Consider the following 16179-nt stretch of genomic DNA (forward strand, 5'->3'; position numbering starts at 1 on the left):
AGTGGGTCGGCGATGTGCTGGGACGGCATGGTGAACTTAGCATGTGACAGATGCCAGCATTGGTGGGTGTGGAGAACATGCAGCTTCTGTCTGTGCAGAATCCCCCGAGATGCTGCTGTCCAAGATAGGCTGCAGGAGCGGGCGGGGGAGGGGGGGGGGGGGGGAGGAGATGGAGTCTTCAGTTACCAGCTTGGACATTCACGTCCAATTCTCCATATTGAGTTTCCCTACTGTGGAAGGGAGGGTATGAAGCTGCAAGTTGTTGAGGAGAGATCCACTGAATGTGATTGTTGATCATTAGTAATTATTCAGTCAACATCTTGCCACTCCTGCACTCAAATCATGTTTTAGAGATCAGTCCAGTACAGGAACAGGCCCTTCATCCCAGAAAGCCCGCACTGACACATGATACCGTTCTCAAGTTAAAACGAAAGTTTTTGCTCCGACACCCACTATGTCATTCTGTTCCCTACTTACTCATATTTGTGCAAAGATCCCTCTTAAACCTTGCTAAATTAGCTCCTTCTCCTCTATCAGTGCATTCCAGGCACTTGCACATTCTGTCTGGAAAAGCAAAAGAAAACCTTGCTGATCATATCTCCTAAACTTTCTCCCTTTTACCAAAAATCTACGATCCTGAGTAATTGACATTTCTACTCTGGGAAAAAGCTTCTAACTGTCCTTCTATCTATGCCTCTGATAATTTTGTAAATATCTATCATGTAGTCCCATAGTCAATGATGCCTAGATGCACACAAACATGTGTGTTCAACTTCTCCTTCTGGCTAATACACTCCATAACAGACAACATGCTTGTCAAACTTTCCATACCCTCTCCAAAACTTCCAAATCGTTGTGCTGGTGTGGCAAACAGTTCTGTACACAATATTCCAAATGTGCCCGAACTAAGTTTCTCTACAGCTACAATATGACCTGTTTATTTTCATACTGCACGTTCCGATGCATGTCTGCAAGTTTGCCTCAGATTCTTGATCACCCTATCCACCCGTGTTGCCACTCCTCGGGAATTGTGGAGCTGTAAACCTAGATCCCTTCGGATGTTGATGCAATCAGTAGTTGTTCCATCCACTTTAAACTTCTCTCCTGCATTAGACCTTCTAAAATGCATCACGTTGCAGCAGTCCAGATAAGGTTACTTCTGCGTTTTCTCTGTCCAAGTCTGCAGCTGACCTACATCCTACTGTATTCTCTGGCAATCATCCTCACAATCTGCAACTCCACCAAAATATTTACAGATCTCCAGTCACAAAAACACTGTTCCACCACTACACTTTCATCCATGACCAAGCAGTTCTCTATCCATCTTACTAACTGACCGCTGATCCCATTTCACTTCACCTTCTGTATGAGCCTGCCATAAGGAACCATATCAAAGGCCTTGCTAAGGTCCAGACGGCCAACATCCAGCCCCATGCCCTCATCAATCAATTTTGTCACTTCCTCAAAATAATCAATTAAGTTTGTGAGACATGATCTTCCCTACACAACTGCATTGCCTGTTGCTAGTAAGTCCATATGAGAGTACTGTTGGAGCTGCACTCATTCAGACAAGTGATTATTCCATCATATTCCTGACTTGAAACTTGGAAAAGATTAGATTCCCTACAGTGTGGAAACAGGTCCTTCGGCCCAACCAGTCCACACTAACTCAGAAGAGTAACCCACCCAGATCCATTCCCCTGCCCTATATTTACCCTTGACAAATGCACCTAACACTGTGGACAATTTAGCATGGCCAATTCCCCTGACCTGCACATCTTTGGACTGTGGGAGGAAACCGGAGCACCCAGAGAAAACCCACGTAGACACGGAGGGAATGTCTAACCTCCACACAGACTGTCGCCCAAGGTCAGAATTGAACCTACGACTTTTGTGCTGTGGGGCAGTAGTGTTAAGCACTGAGCGATTAACAGTTACTGTGCAGTGGGAGGTATGTCGGGCCGTGACTATTACTGTACAGTGGGAGGTATGTCGAGCTGTGACTGTTACTGTACAGTGGGAGGTATGTCGGGCTGTGAGGTTGCAGACTGAGTTGCCCAGAGTATGATTCGACCGCTGCTGTTGGCCAATTGCACCTCATAGATGCATCATCATTTGTTGCTCAATCTGTTTAACATCTGTCCCATTAGGAACCCATATCATGGTGAGTTGGGTCTACAAAATGTGAAGTTAGCCCTTGCTCCCCATTGTGCAGTGACCATTCTTACCGATATATGAAATGGAGAGGTGTATCTGCAGTAGGCAGATCGGTGATAATGTGGTCAATTATATGTTTCCCTTTTACTGATTCCATCATAACCTGCCACAGAGCTGTATAGCAGCCGCAGGATCCAGCACCAATGCTGAGCACTGTATTTAATATATACCAAGGAGCTGCCCCCTCAGCCTGGCTATGTCCTGTCAGTGGGACATAACCTACCAGAGAGGGTGGTGAAGTTACCAGGGACGTAGTCGCGTTCACAGAATCCTGCTTTACAGGCAATATCTGACTGTTTTTTTTATTAGTCCATGGGAAATATACAACAAGTCACTTTTACATTTTGTATAATGAAGTGTTCATATCACTTTATTTCTTATATAATTTAAAATAAAAGAAACATCATTGTTTTTCAGTTGAAAACAATTGAAGTGAACAATAATTGAAATACCAGAAAGACACCTAACTATTACACAAATCAGTGACTGTAGTAAACAGCCGATTCATGTTCAGATCAGTGAACACACCGTTTTGCAGGCAGCAAAGCTGTTGGAAATGACTTTGCGGAAAAGCCTGAATTCAGACACAGTGTTACTGGCCCTCACCATGACCTCCAAAACACTGACCATCTTCAAAATCTGCCCAGACAGCTTCCAAACTGGATCTGGGCAGTTACTTACACAATCCCTCACAATAGACTGATTGGAGACATACCTGAACAACGGAGAGATGTAAGTGGGGAAAACTGGTCAATGGACTAGCACATGGCGCTAATCCAGACGCAGTTCAACATTTGTAACAATGACCTGTAAACAACCATGTCTTGCATGTGTATCTCTTCTATGTGCCACCTAAACTCTGTAATTCTGTACCTTGGACCCAATCCTGAATGAAGGTGTTATAAAGGTGATGGGCTCCTGCAACACATGGCATCTTACACTGAATCCATCATTAACCATATCCTGGGTATGTTAGCTCCACAATGTCAGTATCCAAACAGATTTGTGCAGCCCCACTGATGGCCAGAATCATCCCAGCCCAATGTCATTTAGTATGACTTGAGCTGGAAATCTCTGTGCAAATGTTTACAGGATTGTTCTAACCATTAACAGCAAAGTCTCTTCACTGAAGTTCCGACATCCTTTCATAATACCAGCTTTTAGATTGCCCAATAAGCACAAATTCCACCCATTTATTCCGTTCACTTTTATAACAACAATATGATGTGAGTGGCCAACTCACAGTAAGGAGCATTGAAATGATGAATCTCATTACCACACCCAAGACCACATTATTATTAAGGACAAGGACTTTGAAAGTATTCATTTATTTTCCCTTGTATTAATATTGTGAACACATAGTCGACTCTCCTGCTCCTCAGACGCTGCCTGAACGGCTGTGTTTCTTTTTATCAGAACCACCCTTTTTGACTCTGATCTCCAGTATCTGCTGTCCTCACTTTCTTCCTGCTGATATTCACTCATAATCACTTTCATGGCAACAATATCACCGTGTTTTTAAACATGTTACAGTCAGATATGAGTACATTTTGAATTGCTTCGGTCTATTTCAGAGCTCGGTAATGTGTAATGTGAATGTCAGTGTCTGTGCGATGCTCGGTACGTCGGCCACGCCTCTGAGAGACTGACAGATTGTTTAAAACAGCATATCCCTTCAGCTGTTCACAACAAACAGGTTACTTCCTGGACCCTAACAGCCTGAGCTCACAAAACCCAAAGCACAGTGTCCAGCACTGAGCTGGTCTGGACTATATATTCATTTTCATTTATACATGGAATATGATTGGGTCAGTATTTATTGCCCAGCTCTTGTTGCCATTGAGAAGGTGAGGGTGAGCTGCCATATTGAACTACTGCAGTCAATGTGCTGTAATTAGACTTACGATACCATTAGGAGGGAACTTGAAATAGTGGCACTGAAGGACCGCCAATATACTTCCCAATCAGGATGGTGGAAGGGAAAGCGAACACGATGATAATCCCATGTATCTGTTTCCCTTGTCCATCTTCACGGTCATGGTTTCAGAGCTACGTTGTAAGAAGCCTTGTAAAATTTCTGCAGAGCACCGTGTAGATGGCAGGTATTGATGCTCCTGAGTGTTAGTGGTTGAGGGGTGAAGCTGCATTCACAGGCAAATGGGCAGGGGGCGGGTATTTCATCACACACACATTCAATGTGTGTCTTATAGATGGTGTACAGGCTTTTGGAAATCATGAGGTATGTTATTTCTGCAGGATTCCTAGCCCTTGAGATATTCTTGTAGCCAATTAATTTATATGCATCAAAGTGTGGCGCTGGAAAAGCACAGCAGGTCAGGCAGCAGCTGAGGTACAGTAGAGTCAACGTTTTAGGATAAGCCCTTTACAGGAATGGGTAATAAAATTATGTGGTCGGTCCAGTTCTGGTTAATGGTAATCCCCGGGATATTGGTCGTTGGGAGTTCAGTGATGGTGGTGGCATTGAACGTTAGAGGATATGGTTCCATTTTCAATTGTTAGAGGTAGTCGTTGTCTGGCATGTGTGCAATGGAAAATGTACTTGTCACGGTTAAGCACACACCTTCATATTCCCAGGTCCTTGTAGCATTTGGATAAGGATTGTTTCAGTAAATGACATATAGTGTTGAATACTGTCCAATCAGTGACAAACATCCCCAGTTGTGACTTCACTTGAGTAGAGATGGTCATCTATGAAGTAGCTGAAAATTATTGCGCCTAGGGCAGAGAGCTCACTTACAGCTCAGTGATGCTGTCCTTCTCTCTGAACTAGGAAGTTTGCTTCTCGTATGACCTGCTCAAGAGGTGTCTAACAACATATCTGAATGGAATAATATTACAGTATCTTCCCCAAGGAGTCGAGTGAGGACTTGGTTAGCTCAATCAGTTGGCCGACTGGTTTGTAATGCAGACTAATGCTAACAGTGTAGGTTCAATTCCTACACTGACTGAGGTGTTTGAAAAGGGCTGTCCTACTCAAGCTCTCCCTCACTTAAGGCCTGATGACTATCCAGTTAAACTACCACCCGTCGTCTCTGTCTAACAAGAGAGTAGTCCTATCATCCTGTCTGGTATGGTGCCCTATCTTTCCGTTTCTAATCTGCAGGCTTACCCAAAAAACCCTCCCCTGGAGAGCTGTGATGGCTGCTCTCTACCTACCCCAGCCACCTTCCTTTGTACCAGGTATAACTTTTGCCAATGCAGACGATTCCTATTTGCTCCAGGTTTGTTGTTAATCCTGGAAACAACATTTGGTCGAATGCAGTTATGATCATGTTAACTGTCAGTTTCACTTTACCTCTATGTGTTTTCTTGTTGGACATCGTTAAACCAAGGCTTCAATGAGCCGAAGGGATGAGAGCCCAAACTGAGCTTCAGTGAGCAGGTTGGTGCTGAGGAAGTGCTGCTTGATCCCACTGTAGGTGACATCTGCCATCCCTTTATTAATGATAGAGATGAGAGCAATGGGGCAGTCATTGATTGTCTGATTTTTTTTCTGTGTGTGTACAGGACACACCCGGATAGTTTCCCACATTGTCAGATAGATGCCAGTGCTGTATCCCAGCAGGAACAGCCTGAATGGAATGTTATCAGTGCGCACAGCCTTTGCATTCTCCAATCCCTCCAGCTGTTTGTAAATACCACACACAGTGAATAGGATTAGCTGAAGACTGCCATGTGGAGGAGACTAAAATAGAAAAAGTAGGAGAAAGTGAGGACTGCAGATGCTGGAGATCAGAGCTGAGAAATGTGTTTCTGAAAAAGTGTAGCAGGTAGGCAGCATCCAAGGAGCAGGGGAATCGACGTTTCGGGCATGATTCCTGAAGAAGGGCTCATGACCGAAACGTCGATTCCCCTGCTCCTTGGATGCTGCCTGACCTGCTGCACTTTTCCAGCAACACATTTTTCAACTGAAATAGATCATCTCATCGATATTTCTGTCTGAAAACTTTAGTGAAACATACAGCCTTAGCTTTTCTATTATTGTGCTGAGCTCTTCAATCTTTGAAGAAGGTGGTATTTTTGGGTCCTCTTTCTCCAGTGAGTTGTGTGATTGTCCACCACCACTCACCCAGACTGCGAGAGGATTGCAGAAATTAGGTCTGATTCACGGTTAGATCTATGGATCATTTGCTATTTATACCATGTGGTGAGTAAATGGCCCAATTTAGTAACTTCATCTCATTCTGAGGTGTATTTGGTGATACTATAGGCAGGCCCTCCTGTATTCTCCATTCTCCAAGGCTGTATCCCTGGCTTGATGGTCAGGATAAAGTGGAGTGTACACCAGGCAGTGATAGTGAAAATTATACTGGAGTACAAATCTGCTGTTGTTGGTAATGACCCGAACCACCTCACACGGGCCAGTACAAAATTCCAAAATCTATTGGAAATCTGCCCTGTTTAGCACAGTGATGGTGTCACACATACACAGGGGGTCTTCACAACGTAAAAGTGGAACATGGTCTCCAGAAATACTGTGTGCTGTACAAAGTTTGGGAGAAGATTTGTAGCTCGGGTGCTCGTTGTTGTGGTTCTGTTCGCCGAGCTGGAAATTTGTTTTGCAAACGTTTCGGCCCCTGTCGAGGTGACATCCTCAGTACTTGGGAGCCTCCTGTGAAGTGCTTCTGTGCTGTTTCCTCCGGCATTTATAGTGGCCTGTCCCTGCCGCTTCCGGTTGTCAGTTCGAGCTGTCCGCTGTAGTGGTCGGTAGATTGGGTCCAGGTCGATGTGTTCGTTGAAAGAGTCTGTGGATGAGTGCCATGCCTCTAGGAATTCCCTGGCAGTTCTCTGTTTGGCTTGCCCTATAATGGTAGTGTTGTCCCAGTCGAATGCATGTTGCTTGTCGTCTGTGTGTGTGGCTACTCAGGATAGCTGGTCGTGTCGTTTCGTGGCTGGTTGGTGTTCGTGTATCCGGATCGTTAACTGTCTTCCTGTTTGTCCGATGTAGTGTTTTGTGCAGTCCTTCCATGGGATTTTGTACACTACATTAGTTTTGCTCATGTTGGGTATCGGGTCCTTTGTTCTGGTGAGTTGTTGTCTGAGCGTGGCTGTTGGTTTGTCTGCTGTTATGAGTCCTAGTGATCGCAGTAGTCTGGCTGTCAATTCAGAAATGCTCCTGATGTATGGTAGTGTGGCTAGTCCTTTGGGTTGCGGCATGTCCTCGTTCCGTTGTCTCTCCCTTAGGCATCTGTTGATGAAATTGCGAGGGTATCCGTTTTTGGCGAATACTTTGTATAGGTGTTCCTCTTCCTCTTTTTGTAGTTCTGGTGTGCTGCAGTGTGTTGTGGCCCTTTTGAATAGTGTCCTGATGCAACTTCGTTTGTGTGTGTTGGGGTACTTGTTTTCATAGTTTAGGACTTGGTCTGTGTGTGTGGCTTTCCTGTAAACCTTTGTGGTGAATTCTCCGTTCGGTGTTCTCTGTACCATCTCGTCTAGGAATCGGAGTTGGTTGTCCTTTTCTTCCTCTCTAGTGAATCGGATTCCTGTGAGTGTGACTGTAGCCACCGTTCCCAATATGGGCATTGAACAATCTGTCTGTAGTCGGTAGGTTGGTAAGGATGAGGTCAAGGATGTTTCTCCCTATCAGTCATTCCCCCTGACCCGGTGCAGACGCAGTGAAGCAGTTGTGTCCTTTTGGACTCGTCCACCTCGATCAGCAACGCTGCTGCTGAGCTCCCCTTGGTGGTGGTTTTGAAATGGCCCACCCTCCAGCTCTGTCAGTCTCTCAGTGCTTCCTCCAAGTGTTGTTCAATGTGGAGGGACACAGATCCACCAGCTCAGGCAGGGGAGTCATCAGGAGGTTTCTGTGTCAGTGTTTCATATGACATTGTGAGACTGAGGGAGGGGAGTCAGCAGGATGTTTCCGTGTCATTGTTAGATCTGACGCCGTGAGACTGAGGGAGGGGCGTCAGCAGGAGGTTTCTATCTCAGTGTTTGATCTGACCCCGTGAGGCTGAGGAGGAGAGTCAGCAGGAGTTTTCTGTGTCAATGTTTGATGTGACACCGTGAGGGTGAGGGAGGGGAGTCAGCAGGAGGTTTCCGTTTCAGTCTTTGATATGACCCGATGAGATTTTCTTCTGTCACATTGTTGCTTGAGCAGTCTGGAGGACATCTCTCGCAATTCTGGCATAAGCTCCAATGCATTAGGAAGGAGGAGTTTGCAGGGTCTACAGGGTCTTTTATTTTATTACAGTCAGCAGAAGGGCCACTCCTGTGTGGATGACACTGATTCCTTGGCTCTCGTGATTAGACACTCCAAGGTCTCACTCCTTCAATTACTCTCTGTCCCTTGTCTGCCCATTCATCAACCAATCTATCACTGTAAATATCTGCAGAACCGTCCTCCTCCCTACCACTTTAAATTCCTCCAAAGTCTATCCCCCTCCGTATCTCTGTAACGTCTTCCAAACCCTACACCTCTCCCTACCTCTCTGTCCACCTCCAAACCCTACACTCCTCCCTATCTCTGTCACCTCCCCAGCCCCCATAACACTCCCTATCTCTGCAAACTGCTCCAAACCCAGACCTTCCTTATCTCTCTAAATTCATCCAAACGCTACTCCACTCCCTAGCTCCTATACCTCCTCAAAACAGAGATCTCTCCCAACTCTCTAACCTCGCCCAAACCCTGCATCCCTCCCTATCTCTCTGACATCCTCCAAATCCTACACCCATCCCTGTCTCTCTAACCTTCTCCAAATCCGACACCCCTCCTCACCACTCTAACCTAGTCCAAATCCTACACCCTCCATATCTCTCTGACCTACTCCAAACACTATACACCTTCCTATCTCTCCAATACTCTCCACCTCCTTCAATCCTCCCTATCGCTGCAACCTACTCTAAACCCAGATCCCTTCCTATCTCTCTAATCACCTCCAAAACCTACAGCACTCCCTACCTCTCTAATCTCCTTCAAATCCAACACCACTCTCCATCTCTCTAATACTTTTCAACTCCTTCACCTCTCCCTAACTATGCAACCTCCTCGAAACTCAGATCCCTCCTTCTCTCCCTAACCACCTCCAACATTTGCACCCCTCGTTATCTCTTTCACCACCTCCCAACCCTACATCCCTCCCTATCGTACTAACCTCCTCCATCATCTACATATCTCCCTTTACCTCTGACTTACTTCAGCCCCTACAAACCCTACATATCTCTCTAAGCTGCTCTCAAATATATCCTGTCACTGTAACCTTGTCCAGCCACACCCCGCTCCCGACCTTTGTAAACCTCATCCAACCATGATCTCTGTAACGTGCTCCAGCCTCTCCATACTGCTCCATGGTTCTGGCATTCTCAGTACCTCTACCTTTTGTTATGTATATAACCACCATAAACACATTTAGTTTTGTGATGGAAAGCGATAGGTACACGCCACAGGCCAAGCGTTATCAATGGGGGAAGGGCAATTGTAATGTGAATCGGCAGGACTTATGATGCATAGAAAGGGGTAGCAATATGCAGGGAATGGAGATAATCGAAATGTGAAGCTGGTTCAAAGAACAGACGTCGCGTGTCCTTGAATAACATGCCCCCATCAGGCAGGGAGGAAGTGATAATGTAAGGGAACTATGGTTTACTACAGAAATTACATCTGTTGTTAAGAAGGGAAGGAGGCTTATGTGATGATGAGACAATGGAGAGTTACAGATTATCTATGAAGGATTTAAAGAGAGAGTTAAGAAGAGCAAAGAGAGGATAGGAGTAGTCTTTAACAGGTCAAATAAAGGAGAATCCTGAAGATTTGAATAGGTATGTTAGGCAGAAAAGGATGAATAGAGTAGGAATAGAGCCAGTCAAAGACAGAAGCGGGAAGTTGAGTGTGGATTCTGTGGAGATCGGAGAGGTGCCAAACGAACATTTCTCATTGGTTTTCACTTAGGGAAAGGAGAATATTATAGAGAAGTATGAGATGCGAGATATTTGACGAGAAAGGATCAAGGTTGGTAAGGAAGAGGTGTTATCAATTCGAGAAGAAGTGAAAGTGAATACGTCCCCTGAGCCGAATGCGATTCATTCGAGCATTCTCTGGTGCGCTAGGAAGGAGTTGTTGGAGCCTTTGGCTTTGATATTTGAGTCTTCATTGTCTACACGTTTAGTACCAGAGGACTGGAGGATTGCAAATGTTTGCCCTTGTTCAAGAAAGGCCTAACAGATGACCCAGGCAATTACAGGCCAGTTAGCCTTATTTGTGTGTAGAAAATATTTTGGAAAGGATTGTAAGAGATAGGATTTATAATCATCTAGCAAACAACAATGTGATTACAAACAGTCAACATGATCTTGTCTCTCAAACCTCGTTGAGGTTTTTGAGAAGGTGACCGAGCATGTTAAAGAGAGTTAGGCAGTTGACGTGGTGTACATGGACCTCAGTAAAGCATTTGATAAGATTCCACGTGGTAGGCTGTTGGAGAAAGTGCAGAGGCGTGGGATTGAGGGTGATTTAGCAGTTTGGATTAGAAACTGGCTTTCTAAAAAAGGCAGCGAGTGGTGGTTGATGGAAAATATTCAGCATGGAGTCCGGTTACTATGGTGCACCACAAGGATCTGTTCTGGGAAAACAACTGCTTGTCATGTTTATAATTGACTTAGATGCAGGCATAGCTGGATGGGTTAGTAAGTCTACAGATGACACTTAAGTCAGAGGAACAATGAACAGTGTGGAAATATTTTGCGGGTTGAAGAGGCACGTGGACAAACCGCAGACTTGGGCTGAGAGGTGGCAAATGGAGTTTTAATGCAGCTAAATATGAGGTGATTCATTTTGGGAAGAATACCAGGAAGGCGGAATATTTGGTCAATGGAAATATTCTTGGTAATGTGAATGTGCAGATGGATCTTGGTTTCCATGTACATAGATCCCTGAATGTTGCTACCCAGTTGGAAATGCTGTTAAGAAGTCATACGGTGTGCTAGGTTTTATTGGTAGAGGTATTGAGTTCTGGAGCTGTAATGTCATGCTGCAACTATGCAACATGCTAGTGCGGCCACACTTGTAAGTGTGTGCAGTTCTGGTCGCCCCAATACAGGAAGTGTGTGGACGCATTGGAAAAGGTGCAGTGGAGATTTACCAAGATGTTGCCTGGTCTGGAAGGAAGGTCTTATGAGGAAAGGCTGAGAAACGAGGGTCTGCTCCCATTGGAGAGAAGAAGGCTAAGATGGGATTTGATAGAGACATATAAGATGATGAAAAGTTGTGATAGGGTAGACAGTTAAAGCCTTTTTCCTCAGCTTTACGAAGGGGCATAGCTACAAATTGAGGGGTGACAGGTTTAAGACTGATGTCAGAGGCAGGTTCTTTACTTCGAGAGTAGTAAGAGCATGGAATGCCTTGCCTGCCAATGTTCTTAACTGAGCCACGTTAGGGGGATTTATACAATCCTTGAATAAGCATATGGATGATGATGGGACAGTGTAGAGAGTTGGTCCTAGATTAGTTCACAGGTCAGTGCAACATTGAGGGCAAAAGGGCATGTTCTGCGCTGTATTGTACTACTATGTTCTATAAACACTTACATCTTCCCCATTTCAGTAACTACAGCCCTCTTCATCTCTGTACCTCCTCCACCCACTTCATCCTCCTCGATCAACGTACACTCCTCCAGCCGCTCTTCCCATCACTACCTCTGTGAACTTCATCCATTATCCATGGTCTTCCTGAGCTCTGTCACCTCCTCCAGCCTCTCCACACCTCCCTATATCGCTTATATCCTCCAACACCTAAATCTATTCTTATCTGCATAACCTCCATCAACACATACATCTTCCAGTCCTCCAGCTCTACTGATCCCTGTAATCTCCTGCAGTATCTTCTGTCCTTCTTATCACTGTGGCTTCCTTCATCACGAATACTTTCCATATCTCTGGAACCCACTCTAGCAATTCCATACTACCCTCTCGCTACAATCTCCATAAGCTCCTCCACTCCTTCCTGCCTTTCAGCCCTTACAGCCTTCTCGAAATTTGTAAAGTCTTCCAGCACATACACCCGTCCGTATCTCGGTCATCTCCCTGTTCTATTGCAGCTTCCCCTCATCTATAACACCCTCTTGAACCTATATCTCCATATCATTGTAACATCATCTAACCGGAAGCTCCTCCATATCTCTGAGAAGTTTTCCCTGAATTCATTGACAGTGCATCCACAATCGTTGGAATGGCGAATACTGAATACGCTGATACCCTTCGAGGGATGTGTTTTCACATCATCTTAATCCTAGATAAGTTGCCCCTTAGCCTGAGATCTTGTCATCATGTTTTGGATTCCCAGACACACAGAAATAATTTCTCACCATCTGCCTTATCACGTTCTTTCCACTCAGAAACATTTGCACCTCAATCAAATCACTTCTCTATTACCTGAGATTCAAGAATATTGACTAAATATATTAAGAAACGCAGCAAGGGAAACTCAGATGCCAAAAAGTGAAACATTATTGTATTATTCATTGATAGCTATCAGACATTGCTGGCTGGGCCATCATTTATTGCCCATACACTGTTGTCTGGACATGGTGGCCGTGCACTGCCCATTTGAACTCTTGCAGTCACGTTGGTGCAGGGGCACCCACAATAATGTTAGAGAATGAAAGTCAAGATATTCATCAAGTGACACCCGCAAAACTGAGATATATTTTCAAGTCAGGATGGTCATTGACTTTTTTTGTAACTTGCAGGGTTGGTGCTGCCCTTGTTACGTCAGATGACCAAGGCTTGGAATGTGCTGTCGAATGGACTTTGGCAAATGTCTGCAATGTATCTTATAGCTGGAATACACTGCTTCCTTTGAGGGTTCATAGTGGAGGTAGTGAATGTTGTGGATGTCGTGGCAATTAATCTGGACTACACATGTACCCTTTCTTATACATGGGAGCGTAGCTGTTCTAGATATGATCTAAGCTATTTTTGTCAATACGACTTCAATTTGTTACAATCAATGACTCCATGTAATTTAATTGAAGAATTATCTGCTGAGATGAGTTTGTAATTGGATGCATGATCGCCATGCCATTGCAATGTGGAACACAATACGATCAGGGCAGGATGAGGTTGTTGAACCCCTTGCTCCTGATCCACAATTTAAGGTTATTCTAACTGATTTGTTACATAACTCCGTTTTCCTGCCTTTGGCCAGATCTGTCACGAACTTTCCTTCGCTAAAAAGGTTTCTATTCCAGGTATTCACCTGTAAACAAAGAACGAAACAATACCAACCAAAACAGAGAACAAGATGGATGTTGAGTGGATAACCCGAAACGTGTCAACTTAGTGTTGCCTACAGAATGCCGTTGAGGGACAATTTTAATGATGGGGTATTGTCCTTCAGTCATTGCCTTTGCTTCTGTTGAGAATATTTTGTTCAAAAAAGACAGTACTTCAACTTTTCAAAGTAAGAAATAAAAGATGTAAATTGTGTTTGGCATGTGTCAAGGCGGTTGCACAGTAAAAGTGGGAAATTGGTTTGGGCGGAGGTAATAATGTTCACTTCAAGGGCCAGTGACAACACTATGGGCCTCCTTCACTCTAACAATACTATAATTTTGGATGTACTCGTATGGATTCATTATTCACGAAAAGACAGGAAACAGAATGAAGCATTTAACAGAAAACCCTTGTGTGGGAATATGTGCTCTGAGGAGATTTAAATATTTATGAAAATTGAACGGGCCTCCACATGGGAAGGGTCATTGCAAATGATATATGATGCAGAGACGTGAAGTTATCCACTTTATTGGAGAAATTGATGATTCACTGACTGAGTAAAAATATGTCTCTCAGCCTTTAAGATATTTTCAAAATCTTTTGGAATTGTTTCTCTCACTGATATGAGTCTTTACTTCGTTGTTTATTTCTAGCGCACTTTGTTGAACCGATATTTATAATTCATAAATAGTGAAACGTTGAAAAGTACAGATGTAAATAAAACCCAAGGTGTCCTTGTCTATAAGCTGCTGATGTCTAACTTACAGGTGCAGCAATCTATTTGGAAAGACAGTGGAATGAGAACCTTTATTGTCAGAGGATGTAAGCACAATAGGAGAGACGTCTTGCTTCACTTGAATTGAAGATTGGCCAGACTGCACCTGGAAGACTCTGTGTAGTTTTGATTCTTTCTCTCAGTAAATATTTTATTGCCATAGAGAGAGGAAAGGGAAGGTTCTATAGGTTTCTACCAAGGACAATGTTATCAAAGAGGTCCATGTGAAACTTGGCCTGTGTTCCCCGGTGTTTAAAGGAATAAAACTTAAATTCATTGGAATTTACAGAATACTGATTAGATTCCTGCTTCTAACTAATTCCTGGCTATTCATGTACCATTTATAAATTCAGTTGTATTCCGAACTGTGCCTCACTGCAATGGGAGACAGGTTGTTGTTTTCACAAACACAGAAATAGTAGCAGACTGCATACCACAAGGCATAGCAACAATATGCCCAGCAGCTCAACGAGTATGTTCTGCCTTTCAGTTCAAAGATGTTTGTTGTGATAGTCCTCAACCCCACTTCCTTGCATTTTCTCCGCCACCAATAATTCACTGACTGAGTAAAAATATGTCTCTCAGCCTTTAAGATATTTTCAAAATCTTTTGGAATTGTTTCTCTCACTGATATGAGTCTTTACTTCGTTGTTTATTTCTAGCGCACTTTGTTGAGCCGACATTAGATGCCGACCTCCACTCTGTTCAAAAGTACAATAAATAAATAAAGCTCAGAGCCTGTTATTTTTTCCATCTTCTTTCATATCAGCTTAAGATACAGATCTGGGGATTTGTCCACTCTTTACTCTGTCAAAACTTTCAGTTCTTCCTTCCGGTCGCTATCAATCTGTTAAAGGCTCACACAGTCACTCTCCCTGAATCCAGGAACTCCTTCGTCCAAGTGAAAACGGATATGAAATACGTGCTTCACGTATTTTCTGGCTGTGTGCACAGGCTGCCTCCTTGATCCTTCCTATTCCCCGTTATTTCCCTTGTTATCCTCTTCCCCCAATATGTGGATGGAATATCTTCGGATTCTTACTATTCTTACCGGCTAATGTTTTATCACACCTCCTTTATTCTCTTCTACTAACTTCCTTAACTTCAGCGCTGCACTTTCTACATTCTTAGAGGGATTCTATTGATCTGCTCACTTTATAGCTGCTTTAAACTTCTCTTTACTTTGTTTTTCAGCTCTGATTATTTGTAGACGTCGGAGTGTCTCTGGGCTTGTTTTCCTAAGCTTGATCTTAGAGTGTAACGTATTGGGCTCATACTCTCATCAATTCCTTTTTGAGCATAGACACTCCTCCCTACTCCACGCTATTCGACGACAGCGTTACCCAGAAGTAAATGTCCCCAGACTACTTTGGCCAGATCCTACTTTCTAATAAACTCTGTCTCCCCAATCCAAAAACCTTATATTTTTCAGGCTTTCTTTTGCCTTTTCCTTAAGGAACTTAAAATAAATGATGTTATGGTCATTGGTCCTTACCTTCTCTTCCAATCCTGCTCGAACATATGATTGGCTTCATTCTCGACAATAAGGCCCAGCCATGCACTATCCCTGGTTGTATCTTCTACACATTGATATGAGAAGCTCTCAGCAATAAATTTCAAAGTATTTGTCCCCTCTTAAAAGCATGTGACTTCCCCAATAAATGTTGCATATTGAAAAGCATAAATATAATTACCCTCTTACTGTTTTTATACACTACAGCGATTGTTTACATACTGGCTCATGTATTTTCTTCTAACTGGCGATCTTTAATATGACCCTAGCAATTATCTGGTTATCTTTTTATTCTAATCGAAATCCTCGAAGCCTCAATTGGAGGCCCGTCCAAGATAATGTCCCTCTTTACAGCAGTAATTGATTAATTAATTAATTAAGCAACAGCATCTCCTGCCTATAGTTCCTATGCTACAGAATACAGAGTTGCCAATCCTGACCTCCT

The sequence above is a fragment of the Chiloscyllium punctatum genome, unplaced genomic scaffold (genome assembly GCF_047496795.1).
Source record: "Chiloscyllium punctatum isolate Juve2018m unplaced genomic scaffold, sChiPun1.3 scaffold_82, whole genome shotgun sequence".
NCBI classification, from domain to species: Eukaryota; Metazoa; Chordata; class Chondrichthyes; order Orectolobiformes; family Hemiscylliidae; genus Chiloscyllium; species Chiloscyllium punctatum.